General features: G+C 40.5%; 1 long non-coding RNA gene across 3 annotated transcripts in view; it reads left to right on the top strand.

Moving 5' to 3' along the window:
* Positions 1–15,681, top strand: part of LOC109499850 — a 68,031-nt gene that overhangs the window by 24,655 nt on the left and 27,695 nt on the right. The window contains exon 5 of one of the 3 annotated variants that reach the window (XR_006598192.1): positions 1,155–2,353. The exons of the other annotated variants lie outside the window; for them this stretch is intronic. This is a non-coding gene — a long non-coding RNA (uncharacterized LOC109499850). Of the gene's footprint in view, positions 1–1,154; positions 2,354–15,681 lie in introns of those variants that run through there. 3 annotated transcript variants of the gene reach the window in all.

Here is a 15,681-nt window from a genome sequence, read left to right as displayed (position 1 = left end):
ATTTAATTACATCACATTTCTATGTTTAGTTGAAGTTCTGTCTCTTGTGCTCAGCATTTTACAGCATTTATGTACACCTTACGTGAATGAATATTTCCTGTTTTGATTTTGTTAAGGTGATTTATAGAAGTTTTTGTATGTGTATAATTAAAAAATTCCACCATGTATGTTTTTTTAGTGCAATTTGAATTATATCATCTTTGGAAAAGCGCTTTTTTCAGTGTATTATTCTATGCCTCCTATCCTAACATAACCATATTTCTACATTCCTTCGTATTTTGTTGATTCAGTGATTTGTTACTTTTCTTCTCAGTTTTTCAGGAAGTTATCACTGTGACATTTATTGCAGTAAATTTACTCAGCCAATCTTATAACTTCGTGATATAATTCTGAAGATGATCTGATTATAGAAACTTTAGCCTTGGTTTTGTAAAAAGGATTTCTTTTAATGGGGCACCTGGGCGGCTCAGTCAGTTAAGTGTCTAATTTCGGCTGAGGTCATGATCTCATGGTTTGTGAGATTGAGTCCCACCTCAGGCTCTGCACTGACAGTGTGGAGCCTGCTTGGGACTCTCTCTCTCTCTCTCTCTCTCTCTCTCTCTCTGCCCCTCCCCACCCCTCTCTCTCTGTCTCAAAATAAATAAACTTAAAAAAAATTAAGTTCTTAATTAGTGGGTTTATAAAAATTCAAGGATTTTTGGAACCACCCTTGGTACGTTTCCTATGTCTTTAAGCTCAACCATACTCGAGAAATACCCCAGGTCTGGGAATAATCACAACTGCTCTTGACTGCATGAAGCCAAGAACTTAGTCTGGCTGTGAAATTTTATCGTTAACTTCTTATCCCCATCACTGGGCCTTACCCCAAAAGAGGATGAAGGGGGCCGAATCTCCTCAGGGGGTCTGTTCAAGAGGCAATTAACATTCCTACCTAACCGTTCTCTTCTTGCTCCCTTCGTAGGCTCAGTACTTAGACTCCCCCTCACCCTCGGTCTGGATTCTTTCAGTGAGTCCTAATTATATTCATGGCCTTGGCTTTTAGGCTGAGGTAGCCTTTATGATCAATTTACGGGCTATTTTCAAAGAAACTTCCCAGTGTTTTACAGGGACTTTATTTACTTTCACAAGACCTCATCAATGTATCCATTATACAGAACCACATTGGTTGGCTTTCCTACTCTTTCCTCCACGCTGCCGCCGCCATCGGAAATTACATTGCAGGCAGAGGCTTCACGCAGAGAAAAGATGTCTCCTTATTCCGTGGAAGCAATTTCTGTCCTCTGTGTTACTTCGGCTGTCATAACATTCTCAGGCATGAACTTCACTCTCTTGATTAATATTTATAGCCTGCTTTTTAGGTGCCTGTAATGTCGGTGTCTGTGGGAGTGGGGAGCGCAGTACGTGGCAGGCGGGAGAGTTGATACGGTCTGTTAATACAGAAAGAGACCAGGGTTGTCCGAAGGTTCCACTGTCAAAGGAAGAGCCCTGGGACTCATTCTGGCCACTCCAAGTAGCAGGTGGCATGACCCATTGGACTTGGGGCAGAAGACCCCAGCCCCTTGATGTTATTATAGCTGCTCGCTACTGGTTTGCTCTGTGACTTCAAGCAGTTCCTTGATGTTCGATACCTTTATTTCCCCACTCGCGATGTGGACTGAAAGACTGGCTCCGTGGAGCTTGTTACAAACAGGACAAATGGCAGGTCTGGGAGGCTGCCTTCAAGACATTCTCCTGTTCTCAGGAAGGATAAAAGTGGAGTCTTTTCCTCCCCCTGGAGAGAAGCTCCTTCCAGGAGTAGCTCACAGTTACAGGCACTGGAAAGGCCGGTCTGCGCCCTGCACTCTGCTGGCGCTCAGATCCTGCCCAGCTCTGGCTTAACACAACCATATTGCAGGTCTCCAAGTAGATCATGATACAGGATCTGGGCAGGCTTGAAGAGCAAAGAAAAAAAAAAAATGCTGGAATGTCTATCTGGATTGAGAACTGCTCAGGAGCCATTTACGTAAACGTTTCTCATCTCTGTCATTAAGTTAGCAGGTGATTTTTGACAAACTACCTTGTGCTTTGTATCAATTTTTGTGCTTTATTAACTCATTATGGTTTACTCAATTAACACATGTTCTTGGAGAATCCACTATGTCTACGATATCATAAAATGCTATCCAAATTTTAGGGTTTAGGTCAAATGCTGCCTTCTCCGTGAATGTTTTTTGAGACCTTTAGTTGCAGGTTCTCTTTCTTTGCTCTGGTTTCCTACTTTTTAAAGTTCTTGGGGCACCTGGGTGGTGCAGTCGGTTAAGCGTCCGACTTCAGCCAGGTCACGATCTCGCGGTCCGGGAGTTCGAGCCCCGCGTCAGGCTCTGGCCTGATGGCTCGGAGCCTGGAGCCTGTTTCCGATTCTGTGTCTCCCCCTCTCTCTGCCCCTCCCCCGTTCATGCTCTGTCTCTCTCTGTCCCAAAAATAAATAAACATTAAAAAAAAATTTTTTAAAAATAAAAAAAAAAGTTCTTATGTGATGGTAAATATTAATGCTCTTTGTGTACATGTTCTCTTCCTATACTATAATTCTTATTTATCATCGAATCCCTAACCTGTACATCCCTTTGTACTTTACAGATAACTCAATAAATATGTAATAGAAGATATAGAAAAATAGCAGTAGTATAAGACAGTATATGATACAGTGTGGGCAGATGGGTGGTACAGATAATATGTGTTCAAAGAATTAGGAGAACGTGACTTGATGAGGAGGGACAGCCCCTTGGAAGTCGTCAGGGTGGTAATGAGTGGAGGGGGAGCGAAGGCATTTCAAGTAGAGAAAAAGCATTAGCAAATGGCACACGTGGAAGAGAATATATCTTTGGGGAGCCGGGAGGAGATGATAGACAGTAAGTAACCACTAGAGGAGGGGACATTGCAAATGTCAAGCTAAGGCAATTAAATTCTTCTGAAAGCCAAGGCTAGCTGCTCAAAAATGCTTGAGCAAGTGAGTGACAAGATCAAAGAGATATCTCAGGGAGATTTCTCGGGAATGGTATGCAAGGTAGTGAGAGAGCCAGGCAGCGGGGCGAGAGAGAAGCATTAGTTACTAGTGCAAGCGCGTGTGAGCACCTTGCCCCAGGTATGGAGGTGTGAGGCAGTGCGACCAGAGCAGAGGAAGGGACTCGAAAGATTACAAAATGCAAGGATCAATAGGAGGGTGTGGCTGAGTTGAGGAGTAGGAAAAGGGTGGAATGAAAACCGACTCCCAAGTTCCTGTGTTTGGACGACTCGGAAAATAGTGATATCATTTATAATAATCAGAAAATCCATCTTGGAAGGAAAATAATGCATTCAGCTTTGGACATTTCTGCTCGAGGAATGCACTGGAATGGGCGGGTACAGAGGAGACAGCTGTTCAAGTTCAGGGCTGGAGGTTAGGAAGAGGGTCCTAGGTAAGGAAGTTAATGCAGATGGAGCCCAGCGACTTGCTCTTGTTATAAGCTGGCAGGACAAAATCCTGTTTGGTTTTGCCATCTGCCTTTGCCTTTTGTAAAGCGCCTGGCGCATAGTAGGCATTTTGTGATTCTTTTTTTTTTTTTTGCAAGCTACCTGGAATCATAAGCAGCCCTGTGCCACCTGTGTCTAAGCTCAAGGTACAACGAAAGCACTTAAATGTGGAATTCACAAGCCCATAAAATACTTAGGTAACAGTCTTAGTCTTCTCCCTCTCCTGGGAAATATTTTATTAGTACAAGTTACCAAATTCAGTTTTATAACTTGTTTTAAATATAAAATGTGTTGAAAGGCTCTAAGCCTGTTACAGGCAGGATGCCTCAGTTAACTGGTATTTTGTACTCGCTGAGCTCTCAGGACCCTTAAAATTCTAAGAAATCTATGTTTCTTGAGGTCAAGTAAAAAAAAAAAAAACCAAATAGAACTTAGCTAAACCTACCAATCATTGAAATATCGAACGTGTGTTTTACACCACACACCCCTCCCGTTGGCCCCATGCTGCTCTGTAAAGTAATCCAGTACTGAAAATGATCACTGAGACTTGCGAACGGGACGTTTTGGTTCCACTTCTGCAGCTTTGTGGTCTGCTTCTCTCCTCCCAGCCTGGGAGTGCTGGAGCAATGCATCTTTCCACGGGTGCAGGGAAGAAGTCAGTTCTCAGAGGTGCTGGACCGATGCCTGGTTGCTCCTGGAGAATTGTGCGGCCGCCAGCGCAGCTGCGCTCCTGGTTACACGCTGACCAAGAAAAGTCCCTTTCTATGCCCTGATTTCTCAGCCCGTAGACACCGAGGCACCAGGATGTTGCAAGGAATGGGGAGGCGCTCTGCCCTGTAAGTATGACCTCCCCGAGTTGCCCCCCTTCCTCCTCGCTCTAGCCTAAACTACGGTTTACACTAATGCAGCACGGAGACGACACAGGGAAGTCTCTCCTCCCTTCTGAGAAAGACACGCACCCCTGCCAAGCTGCAGAGAAAGAAAGGACGGCAGGATGGTAGGAAAGGGCCTTTTTTTGGTTTCTGCTGCAGTGACTGGAGGAGGTGTGGCATCATAGCAAAGCCCTGAATTGGGACACAGCAGGAGGGGTGCTACTCCTTAGCTGTGTGACTCTTTTCAAGTTACTCTCCCACTCTGAGCCTGCATTTCCTCTTTGCAAAGTGTGGGTCTCCAACTAGATGATCTCTAAAGCCTCTTTCCTTTCCTAATATTCTACTCTTTTTTAATTTTATGGGGTGAAAGAAATAAACACTTTAAGTTAGTCTTGTCATAATACCACTGGATTACTAGGCCATGTCTAGGTCACAGATAAACACTTCTCTATGCTTTCTAAATACCCTGGGAAGAATAAAGAAAAAGTAAGTTCGGAGGATAAAATTGCCCTTCACCTTTCTGTTAAATTCGGGAAACCACAACCTTGATCTAGGGTTCATAAATTGGCCAGAACCTGAGTTTTGAGGTGGTAACCACTTGTAGGCTGAACTTGTAGGCTGGCCTTGAACGTGTACGCGGGGCTCCCGGCCTGAAGGACTAAGTTACAGCATGGAGGCAAACCAGCTTCTGATTAAACCATTCCACCTAGCTCTGCTTCTGGTTATTAGGGGGCGAGCTTTCGGTTGCCACTGTGAGTGGGAAACGGGGTTGGTGCAGACCCTTGGCGGGGGTTGGCATCTCTCTGCTCATGCGTGTTGTTCACGCTGAAATCCCATAATGTCCCCCAGGCAGCTTAATTCTGTGGTAGAACCAACTTGAATAATTAAACAAAGCAAAGATTTGACAACACTGTACTTGTGGTACAACACAGCTGTGATTCCGTGAGCTCAGCGGGGAGAAGGAGTTGGGGGCATCTGTCACAGCAAAAGCATGCTTTGGAACAAATAACAATTTAGCAGACATCCCATGTGCTCTAGAATAGAGGCTATGAAGAATACGGTCTGTCAGGAGTGAATGGGTCGTGGCGTCTGGCTGGGAGGTGTTCAAGGGGCAGTTCATGTCCGCTTGGCCACGGGCGTCTTATGAAACGAATCTCCGTGCCAGGGGTGGGTCACCACATGTTACTCTTCTTCTAGAAACACTTACTAATTGGTTCGTGGATGAGCGGTAAGTAAACAGCTGGAGAAAAAGATCAGTCTTTGGCACAACTAAAAATTTGATACCTTTTGTGTGTGTTGTTGGGAACCCTAAAGGTTGAAAAAGACTACAGAGTCTTTGTCTATGAGATATAACAGAAGTTGGTGTGTTTGAAAGAATTTCTTCCCTGTTGCCTTCTTCTACTGGGTACGGCTTTAAAGAAGTAAAAATGGTTCATAAGAAGTAACCAGTTTTCTGATGCGGGACTCTGATTCTCTGCATTGCAAAAGGATTCTCCTTTTTTTTATCTCGAATGTGATGGCTCTTTGTGTTCCCAAGCAGGACAGGGGATGCTTTTCAATAGTTGTTTCCTCCCCAGTGACAGTCAGTTCTGCAGAAGCCATTTGTGCAGGGAGCATGATCTGCTCAGCAAATGAGAACCTGAGCCTGTGAAGCATTGGGACAATTCTGCGACGCCGTATCTCTGCAGAGCAGCGGTGAGCTCAGATCTTAACGTTAAATACCTTTGAACTGCAGGGCTCAGCTACAGGAATAGATCAGCATTGATTCTAAAAAGCAGCAATATTAATATGTGAGTTGTATATCTGACTTCAGAAATCTCCAAGAAAGTTAAGTTACTGTCATGCTTCTTTGTGTGTGATTAATATAACTGCAATCATAGTTGTTTTCTAAAAAAAAAAAAAAAAAAAAAAAAAAAGTCAGTGCCCTTCAGAATTCAACTTTTTCTCATTTTTAACATGGGCAACTTATGTAGTTTAAGATCACAGTAAAGTTCTGAAAGCACGTATTTCAAATATTATGGAAGATGTGTGAAAATATTAAACATTGATTTTTTTTTTTAACTCTTTAAAATCTTTTTTCTGATCTGGGCTGTCTTGCATTGACTTTTTTTTTTCCTCGTTTTCATTTATTTTTCCCTTCTTGACTTCTGTCTCCGCTTTTGGAGATGTCTCCCTTCCTTGTCCACTGTGGAATCCACACGGCATTTTGTTCTTTCTCCATCAGATAATGTCTTCATCTTGGTCTGATGACCACAGCACCAACCAGGTATCTGTCCATCACTCTGGTCCCACCTCCGTCAGACTTGTGGTGGGTCTGCTGCAACAATAACTGCCTGATAGATTGGTCACAAAACTCAAGTCATTTTCTATAGAAAATTCTCTTCCCTTAGGTCCTACTGTTGGCCGCCCTACTCAAAATGCTGCCCCATGTTCTTGCCTGGCCAGTCCCAGAACCTGGCATTCTTGTGCCCGTGACGGACCCTCCCATTCTTAGTTATCCCATGCCTATAACTTCACTGGGTCTCCCTACGTCAAGTTTCTCAACTTTGATCACTACAAAATATTTCAGAACAAAAATTTCTTTACTTTCTGGTAAACCCACTTACTTTTTGGTAAACCCAGACTTTCTGTTTGCAACCCACTTGGCTTCAAATTCTTTTATCAGATTTTTCTCATGTTTAGCTTTACCTTTAATGTATCCACATGTAACTTTTAGGGCAAAGCTCCCAGACTCCCATTACTTAAGTTTCCTCATTGTAGGCTACATATACTTTTTCTATAAAGCCTTGGCCATTGTCAGTCATATCCCCCCCACGGGTCTACTCCCAAAGGTGCTCAACGTCTTTTCCCCTGTTCTGGAATGCACTCCTTCCTTTTATTTGCCAAATCCACGCCTATATGGGGCAGTGGCTTAGAGCTTGGGTGCTAGGGGCCAGATGTCCTGGGTTCAAATTCTAGCTCTGCCATTTGCCATCTGATTCCTGTTGTACAAGACACTTAAACTACCTGAGCCTCAATATCTTCATCTTTATTTTTAAAAAAAATTTTTTTCAACGTTTTTATTTATTTTTGAGACAGAGAGAGACAGAGCATGAACGGGGGAGGGGCAGAGAGAGAGGGAGACACAGAATCGGAAACAGGCTCCAGGCTCCGAGCCATCAGCCCAGAGCCTGACGTGGGGCTCGAACTCCCGGACCGCGAGATCGTGACCTGGCTGAAGTCGGACGCTTAACCGACTGCGCCACCCAGGCGCCCCTGAATATCTTCATCTTTAATATGGAGATGATAATATGACCTTACTTGATAAGGCTGTTGTAAAGACTGAATGAGTCAGTTCACATAGAGCTTAGAATGGGTCTTCACAGGGTGAACACTACTTACTCACACACATTCAACGTTTCACTGGTCTTCACTGTCTGAAGCTATGTCTCACCCCAGTCCCTTTTCTTTTCATCCTCTGAAGACTGAACACAAGATTCTGCACGTAGAAGTTGCTCAATAAATATTTGTTGAAATCATCTAGACGGTGTTGGGAGACAGCTGACTTCTGTGGGTTTGGGACTTGACTCTTGGTTGCCTGAGAAAAGAACAGGGCACTGCCATATATCCTATGTCTTATGCTGTGTCCTTGGTCCCTATAAGAGGGCCTGACCTATGGTGAATGCTCAAAATTTGCTATAAATGTTTGAATAAATGAATGAATGAAATAAATTGTCAAACTTTTCAAAGTTTCTGGGGCGCCTGGGTGGCGCAGTCGGTTAAGCGTCCGACTTCAGCCAGGTCACGATCTCGCGGTCCGTGAGTTCGAGCCCCACGTCAGGCTCTGGGCTGATGGCTCAGAGCCTGGAGCCTGTTTCCGATTCTGTGTCTCCCTCTCTCTGCCCCTCCCCCGTTCATGCTCTGTCTCTCTCTGTCCCAAAAATAAATAAACGTTGAAAAAAAAAAAAAACTTTTCAAAGTTTCATTTAGCAACCACTTGAGTCACGATGAAATAGCGTAATTTATTTTTAAATTAGAAATCATTTTTAGTGTTAGGAATAATAGTATATATAAAAAGAAAAGTTATATATAAAATACATAATATATATGCACATGTTAAAATATGCATACATAGAATATATAGTGTATCTGTTAAGTATACATATTATAAAACCATATACATCTTATGTATATATATATATTTTGAAAAGTAAAAAAAGACAAAACATACACAACCTCATAACTGAAAATATCTATATTTTCCTCAAATGTATGTATAGATTTGTTTTAAATGTGTAGATTTAAAAATAATGAAATCGAATCATAGAGTTCTTACTATTTTATAAACTCCATCATTTTGTTTACATACACTTGTAGTGTGAACTAGATGTCTACTCTATAACAAACACTAAAAGTGGGTTAGAGAGTCCATCGATTTTTTGGTTTTTTTCTTCTTTCGACACATCTACTCGTGCAGTCCCACTTTCTTACCCCTATGGTATCTATTTGGAAATGTTACAATTTAAAATTTCCAAGAGGGGGGACGTCTAAATTATACTAGGACGTATTAACATTCCAGAAAATACGCTTAATAACTTTGCTTTTACTTTGATTTTCCTTTTAGTTTTTTTTTTTTATTATATTTTATTTGACATGGATTTCTAGCTGAAATTCCCCATTTATTTCAGAACAAACACTGAAATTAAGGCTTTAGCAATAGAGCATACAGGTGGTGCACACTTCGGTAGATGTTTTCAAGGATTAAAGCCTTTTGCTTTCTATTTAGCAAATGTACCATTCAACTGTATGTGGTGGGAGGGTCTCGCAAGTAGCTCTCTCTTTCTCTTTCAGCTGTAAGAGAAAGTAAGGACACTGCTGCTTCTCCCCAATTCCATTTTTGTTTACGAAGGACTTTCAGTTTTAAAGGTCACTATAATGTCAAAATGGCTGAACAAAAGGGCACAACAATTGACCAGAGAAATGACAATGATTTAACCAAGAAGCCTTCCATTGTAAATGGGGCAAGAGTAATAGAGAAGGTGTTGGATCAAGGGAGCAGTTTGGGCCCTGCTGTTGAGAGCTTCAGGTAGCTGCTGCAGGGGTTGTGCAACTCTACCTGGCCTTGTGGGTGGCTGGGACAGCCCCGTGGCTGGACTGGCCTTGAACCAGGAAGTCAGGTTGTCAGTAAGCTCACTTTGCTTTCACAAATATTTACTAACCACCACTTTCTTCTCCCCATTGCCACAGAAATGAAAAAGAAAGGGAAAAGCAATTTTAAAAAGCAACATGAGTTTCAGTTTCAGGTTTGTGAGGTATTACAGATAAAGAGTTATGCTGAAGTAGCTTTTTTTGTTTTGTTTTGCTTTAACACAAGATTTTTGTTTCTCCTGATTCACTGAAACGGCATAGCAAGTACATGTTTAAGAGATGAATTTCAGATAGAACTTATAAGTGAAATTAATACACATATCCAGTTTACAAGTTGGGCTGAGCTTTGAGTCTAGAGGATAAGGGGATAGAATGAGGAGAAAAGGTAGTAATACTCACCTATCTAATTAAGGGTTATTGGGGTAATTTAATTATGCCAAGGATAAATAATAATATTTCATGAAATGACAAAGATAACCCTGAAGAAATGGACAATTTCTATAAGGTCCCTACATACCATATCATACCTTTAACCAAAAGAAAATTATAATATATGCACCAAAGTGTCCTTGTAATAATTTTGAATAACTGTGGCATGTTTTCTTAGTCCAATGGTTAATATCATGGACAAGTCAGAGATATTTCATTATTCCAAAGGTTCTGTGGAAGGAGTTTTTGGTAATGTCTCTATAACTACTAATAGAAAAGTACATTTTTGTGACACTGAGTTTTATTTACTTGGAGTTTGTCTTCTAAACGTGCAATGTCCAGGGACGCCTGAGTGGCTCAGTCGGTTAAGCGTCTGACTTCAGTTCAGATCATGTTCTCATGGATTGTGAGTTCAAGCCCTGCGTCGGGCTCTGTGCCGACAGCTCAGAGGCTGGAGCCTGCTTCAGGTTCTGTGTCTCCCTCTCTCTCTGCCCCTCCCCCTGCTCACACTCTGTCTCTCTCTGTCTCAAAAATAAATAAACATAAAATAAATAAATAAATGTGCAATGTCTAAAGAGAATGACACTCTGAAAGCACAGCACAGCTTCAGCTGGTCAGTTCCATTTCTTCTTCACTTTAAATCTGTTTTAGGCTTATGCAACACCAACAGAATGGAATGATTACTAAAGTATTTACTTTGTAAAGATACTAATTTTCCAACAGACCTTTCATACATTAGAAGGTCCTTGGGAATCAAATCTTATCTTTGTCTTTCTCCCTGCCTTCTAGCTCCCTGTCTGGTAGAACTTGTAAAGTAAATTGTTTCAATGTCCTTGAACATTTTGTTCACATACTTTGAAAAAAGGCAGGGGTGCAAAATGATGTTTTTCCAGGTACCATATTACAAAAAGAAAGAGTGCCTATTAGTCCAGCTTCTATATAAAACTTTTCAGTCTTCCAATTTATGAAAGCACAGCTAACTAGAATATTAGAGCTAGGTAGAAAGACTTTTAATGAACGCTTTGATTTACTAGAATTAGAAGATATTTAAGGGGCACCTGATCTGGCTGGCTCAGTTGGTAGAGCGTATAACTCTTGATCTCAGGGCTGTGGGCTTGTGCCCCTGTTGAGTGTAGAAATTACTTAAAAGACTAAAGTGTTTTTTTTTTTTTTCAAGATATTTAAAGGATCACTTAGGCTCTGAAGCTAAACCAAATATTATCAATTTTTTCTTCATATAAATATGATATAGAAGCTCAATGAAAACGTTTGTGAAAAATAACACATACATCTGTGGATTTATTCCAGTCACTACATAGCTTAGTTTTGTCTGTTTTTGCAACTTGATGTAGATGGGGATCATCAGTGCCACCAACAATCAGAATTTATGTTCTGATCGTTCTACCGTCCTCGCCAACACTTGATACTGATGAACTTCCATTTTTCTTTTTTTATTGGAGTCTAGTTGACACACAATGTTGCATTCGTTTCAGGTGTGCAACTCAGTGAGCTAACACGTTTGTACATTCTGGTATATCCACCACAAGTGTCGTTACCCTCTTTGCTGTTACATCACTACTACACCATCGTTGACTGTATTCTTCGCGGCTGTGCCTTTGATTCCCTGTTGCTTACTCATTCCATAACTGGCAGCCTATACCTTTCACTCCCCTTCATTCATTTTGCCCGGCCTCCACCCCCCGATATCAGCAAACTTGAAAATTTTGCCTTTCCGGTGTTTGGCAACGGTATCTTGCAATTTTGGTTTGCATTGCCATGATAACTGACAGGATTGGACATCTTTGGACATCTTCTAATATTGTTTTCATACATTTCTGTTTTATTTTCACTTATGCCTCTTTTTTTCTATTGGATTGTTAATATTCTTCTTCAAATATACAGAAAATTTTCATATATTTGGATGCTACTCCTTTGCAAATTATGCTTTGCAAATATATTTTCTCAGGTAAACTTACAACGTATGCATATTTTATCGTGGAGGTTTCACTTGTATTCTGCAAAGTGAATGGTCTTACGTGTACAGAGCTACTGTCTCTGTGTAGACCCAGGTAGCCATGACCTACATCAGGATATAAGCTATGTCCAGGACTGCAACAGAATCCCTTATGCCTCCCTTCTATTTGAAGCTCCTGAACTGCACAAACTCAAAGTACTCTACTTCTACCACGCTGGTTTAATTTTATTTGGTGTTAACTCTTAAAGAATGGAATAACATCTACTATTTTTACCTGGGTTCTTTGACCCAACATTGTATTTGAGAGATGTGTGTAAAAATGCTCTTCTTTTTTATTGCTGTGTAGTATTCCACGGTGCAGCCATTTTGCAACTTTTCATTCTACAGTTGATGTGCACGTGGGTTCAGGTGTCAAGCGATTAAATATTCTTGCTGTAAACATTCCTGTACTTGTCTTTTGATGAACAACAGTCCTCAGTTTCCTTGGGTTTATACCCAGGAGTGGAATTTTTGGGCATTGATGTATTGCATGTTTGCCAAACTGTCTCGTTTTCTCTTTAATGTGCATTCGCCTGACGACTAACGATGTTGAACAACTTTTCATGGGCTAAATCGTCATTCATAAATTTCTTTTATTTTCTTTTGCTCTTTTCTTTTTTTTTTTTTGGATTGTCAGTTTTTCTGATTTTGATCTGTATTTCTTTGTAAACTATGGATTCGAGTCCATGGTTAGACACATGTAACACAACTATCTTCTTTCAGTTTATGACTTGCCTTTTCAGTCTCTTCGTATTGTATTTGGATAAACAGATGTGCTTAATTTTAATGATATCCAATTTATGACTTTTATAATAATGTTTAACATTACGTTAAACATTAATCTTTAAGAAATCTTTGCCTATGCCAAGGTTATATGTTCTCAATCTAGAAGTCTGGCTGTTTCAGCTTTCATGCTTTGGTCTATAGTACGTTTTGAAAAAAAAAAAAATTTAAGTAGTAGCCACCATACCCGTCGTGGGGCTCGAACTCACAATCCCAAGATCAAGAGTCTCATGCTCTACCGACTGAGCCAGCCCGATGCCCAATTTTGAAACTTTTTTGTCCTATAGTGTGAGGAAGTCAGGCTTCCTATTTTTCTTCCCATATGGATACCCAGTTGGCCCGACAATTTCAACAAATTGTTGAAACATTTTTCGCTGCATTGCGGTGACATCTTTGTTATAAATCAGATGATTGTATGCATGTGCCTCCAGTGCTATTCTCTTCTATTAACATATTTGTATCCTCTGTGCACCTTTTGATAGGTAATATTTCTAAAATATAGACAAATATATCAGTCTTTTCCTTTATAGTTTATACACTGTTATGTCCTCCCTAACTCAAAGTAATAAAGATGTATTTCCATGTTGAGTACACCTGAAAGTTTTATAGTTTTATCTTTCAAAATTTTAAAAACTTTTAGGCTATAAGTATTTAATCAACTTGCAACTGATTTTTGAGACTCGTTTGAAGAAGAAATTCAATTCTGTTTTATTCCACATATAGTTGAATCATCCATGCATTATATTTGGAGTAACCCCCTTTTTTTCTTCTTTGAGCTACTCCTATCCCAGCTCTGTCACAGATTAACTTTCTATATACTCATGGGTTTGTTTCTAGACTCTGTGTTTTGTTCCATCAATCTATTTATCTGTTCTTGTATTAGGACCACACCACCCTGATTACCATATTTCCAAAGTTCCCAACACTTTACTTCTTTCAAGAGTATCTTGACAATTTGTGGCCATTTGCAGCTCCATATGAATTTAGAATAAATTTGTCAATTCCACAAAAATCCTTGTTAGGGTTTTGTTTGGGTTTGCTTTGTATCTACAAGCTAATTTAATAAGAATTGTCATCTCTAGAATATTAAATTTCCCTATAGATTATGTAGTGTATCATTGAAGGTTTTTTTTTTTTAGGATTTTCTTTAATGTCTTATATAATTCTCTCCATGAAGGTATTATACTTTATTTGTTAGATAACATATGGATCTTATATTTTTCTTATTATTACAAATAATATATTCTTTACTTTCTTAATCATGAAGTTTAATATATATAGAAAATACACATGTATTTGGAGTTTAACAAATAGTTTTAATAATTTTTTTAAGTTGATTTATTTATTTTGAGAGAGAGAGAGAGAGAATACAAGCGGGAGAGGGCCAGAGAGAGAAGGAAAGAGAGAATCCCAAGCAGGCTCTGCACTGTCAGCACAGAGCCCAACTTGGGGCTCGAACTCACAAACCTTGAGATCATGACCTGAACCAAAACCAAGGGTTGGATGCTTAACCTACTGAGCGACCTAGGTGGCCCAGTTTAACAAATGATTTTAAAGTGAACAACCATGTTAACAGTACTCAGGTCAACCAATAGGGTATTTCTAGCCTTGTAGCAAATATTCCAAGTTGCAACCCCCAGTCCCTTCCAGAAGTAACTACTGTCCTGACTTTTTAAATAATCACACATTTACTTTATTTTTCTTTTTTTAGTTTTAACACCTAGATATACCATCTTAAATAATGTAGTTTACTTTTGTCTTGTTATGAACGGATTCTTTATGCATTCTCTGTCGTGTTTCTTTTATTCAACATTATGTTTGTATGATTGATCCATGTTGTAATGGTATGTTTTTTAAAAACTAGATTTTTAACATTTTGCTTCTGGAGCTTAGAAATTCAGTTGATTTTGCCTACTGATTTTGTATATAAGACAGTGATTTTCAGACTTTAGACAACAGGCAGTGCAGAACTGTGGCCGTAGAGGAAGGAAAATAAATGAGGAGAGCCCTATAAATGCCTCTTTGCTACCTGGGGAGAATTCCAGGCTGAAGTACAGTGGGGGAGAACCTGAACAGCCTGGCGGCTCCTTGAATCCAGGATACTGAGCTCAAGATTCAAAGGTACCAGGGCTGCTGAATTCCCAAAGCAGAGCAACGCAGATGAAAGAGCTGAGGGGCGCCTGGGGGGCTCAGTCAGTTGAGGGTTGGACTCTTGATTTCCGCTCAGGTCATGATCCCAGGGTTGGGGGACTGAGCCCTGCATGCTCTGCATAGAGCCCTCTGAAGAGTCTCTCTCCCCCTACCCTATGACCCATCAATAGCACTGCTAGGAATTTACCCAAGGGATACAGGAGTACTGATGCATAGGGGCACTTGTACCCCAATGTTTATGGCAGCACTCTCAACAATAGCCAAATTACGGAAAGAGCCTAAATGTCCATCAACTGATGTATGGATAAAGAAATTGTGGTTTATATACACAATGAAATACTACTTGGCAATGAGAAAGAATGAAATATGGCCTTTTGTAGCAACATGGATGGAACTGGAGAGTGTGATGCTAAGTGAAATAAGCCATACAGAGAAAGACAGATACCATATGGTTTCACTCTTATGTGGATCCCGAGAAACTTAACAGAAACCCATGAGGGAGGGGAAGGAAAAAAAAAAAAAAAAAAAGGAGGTTAGAGTGGGAGAGAGCCAAAGCATAAGAGAGTCTTAAAAACCGAGAACAAACTGAGGGTTGATGGGGGGTGGGAGGGAGGGGAGGGGAGGGTGGGTGATGGGTATTGAGGAGGGCACCTTTTGGGATGAGCACTGGGTGTTGTATGGAAACCAATTTGACAATAAACTTCATATATTGAAAAAAAAAAAAGAGTCTCTCTCCCCTCTCCCTCTGCCAATCACTGGCTTGTGTGTGCGCTCGTTCTGTCTCTTTCTAAAAAAAAAAAAAAAAAGAGAGAGAGC

This window comes from Felis catus, chromosome B2 (assembly GCF_018350175.1).
Source record: "Felis catus isolate Fca126 chromosome B2, F.catus_Fca126_mat1.0, whole genome shotgun sequence".
Taxonomy (NCBI): domain Eukaryota; kingdom Metazoa; phylum Chordata; class Mammalia; order Carnivora; family Felidae; genus Felis; species Felis catus.
The sequence above is the reverse complement of the archived record's forward strand: the minus strand, read 5'-3'. Positions and strand labels throughout refer to the sequence as shown.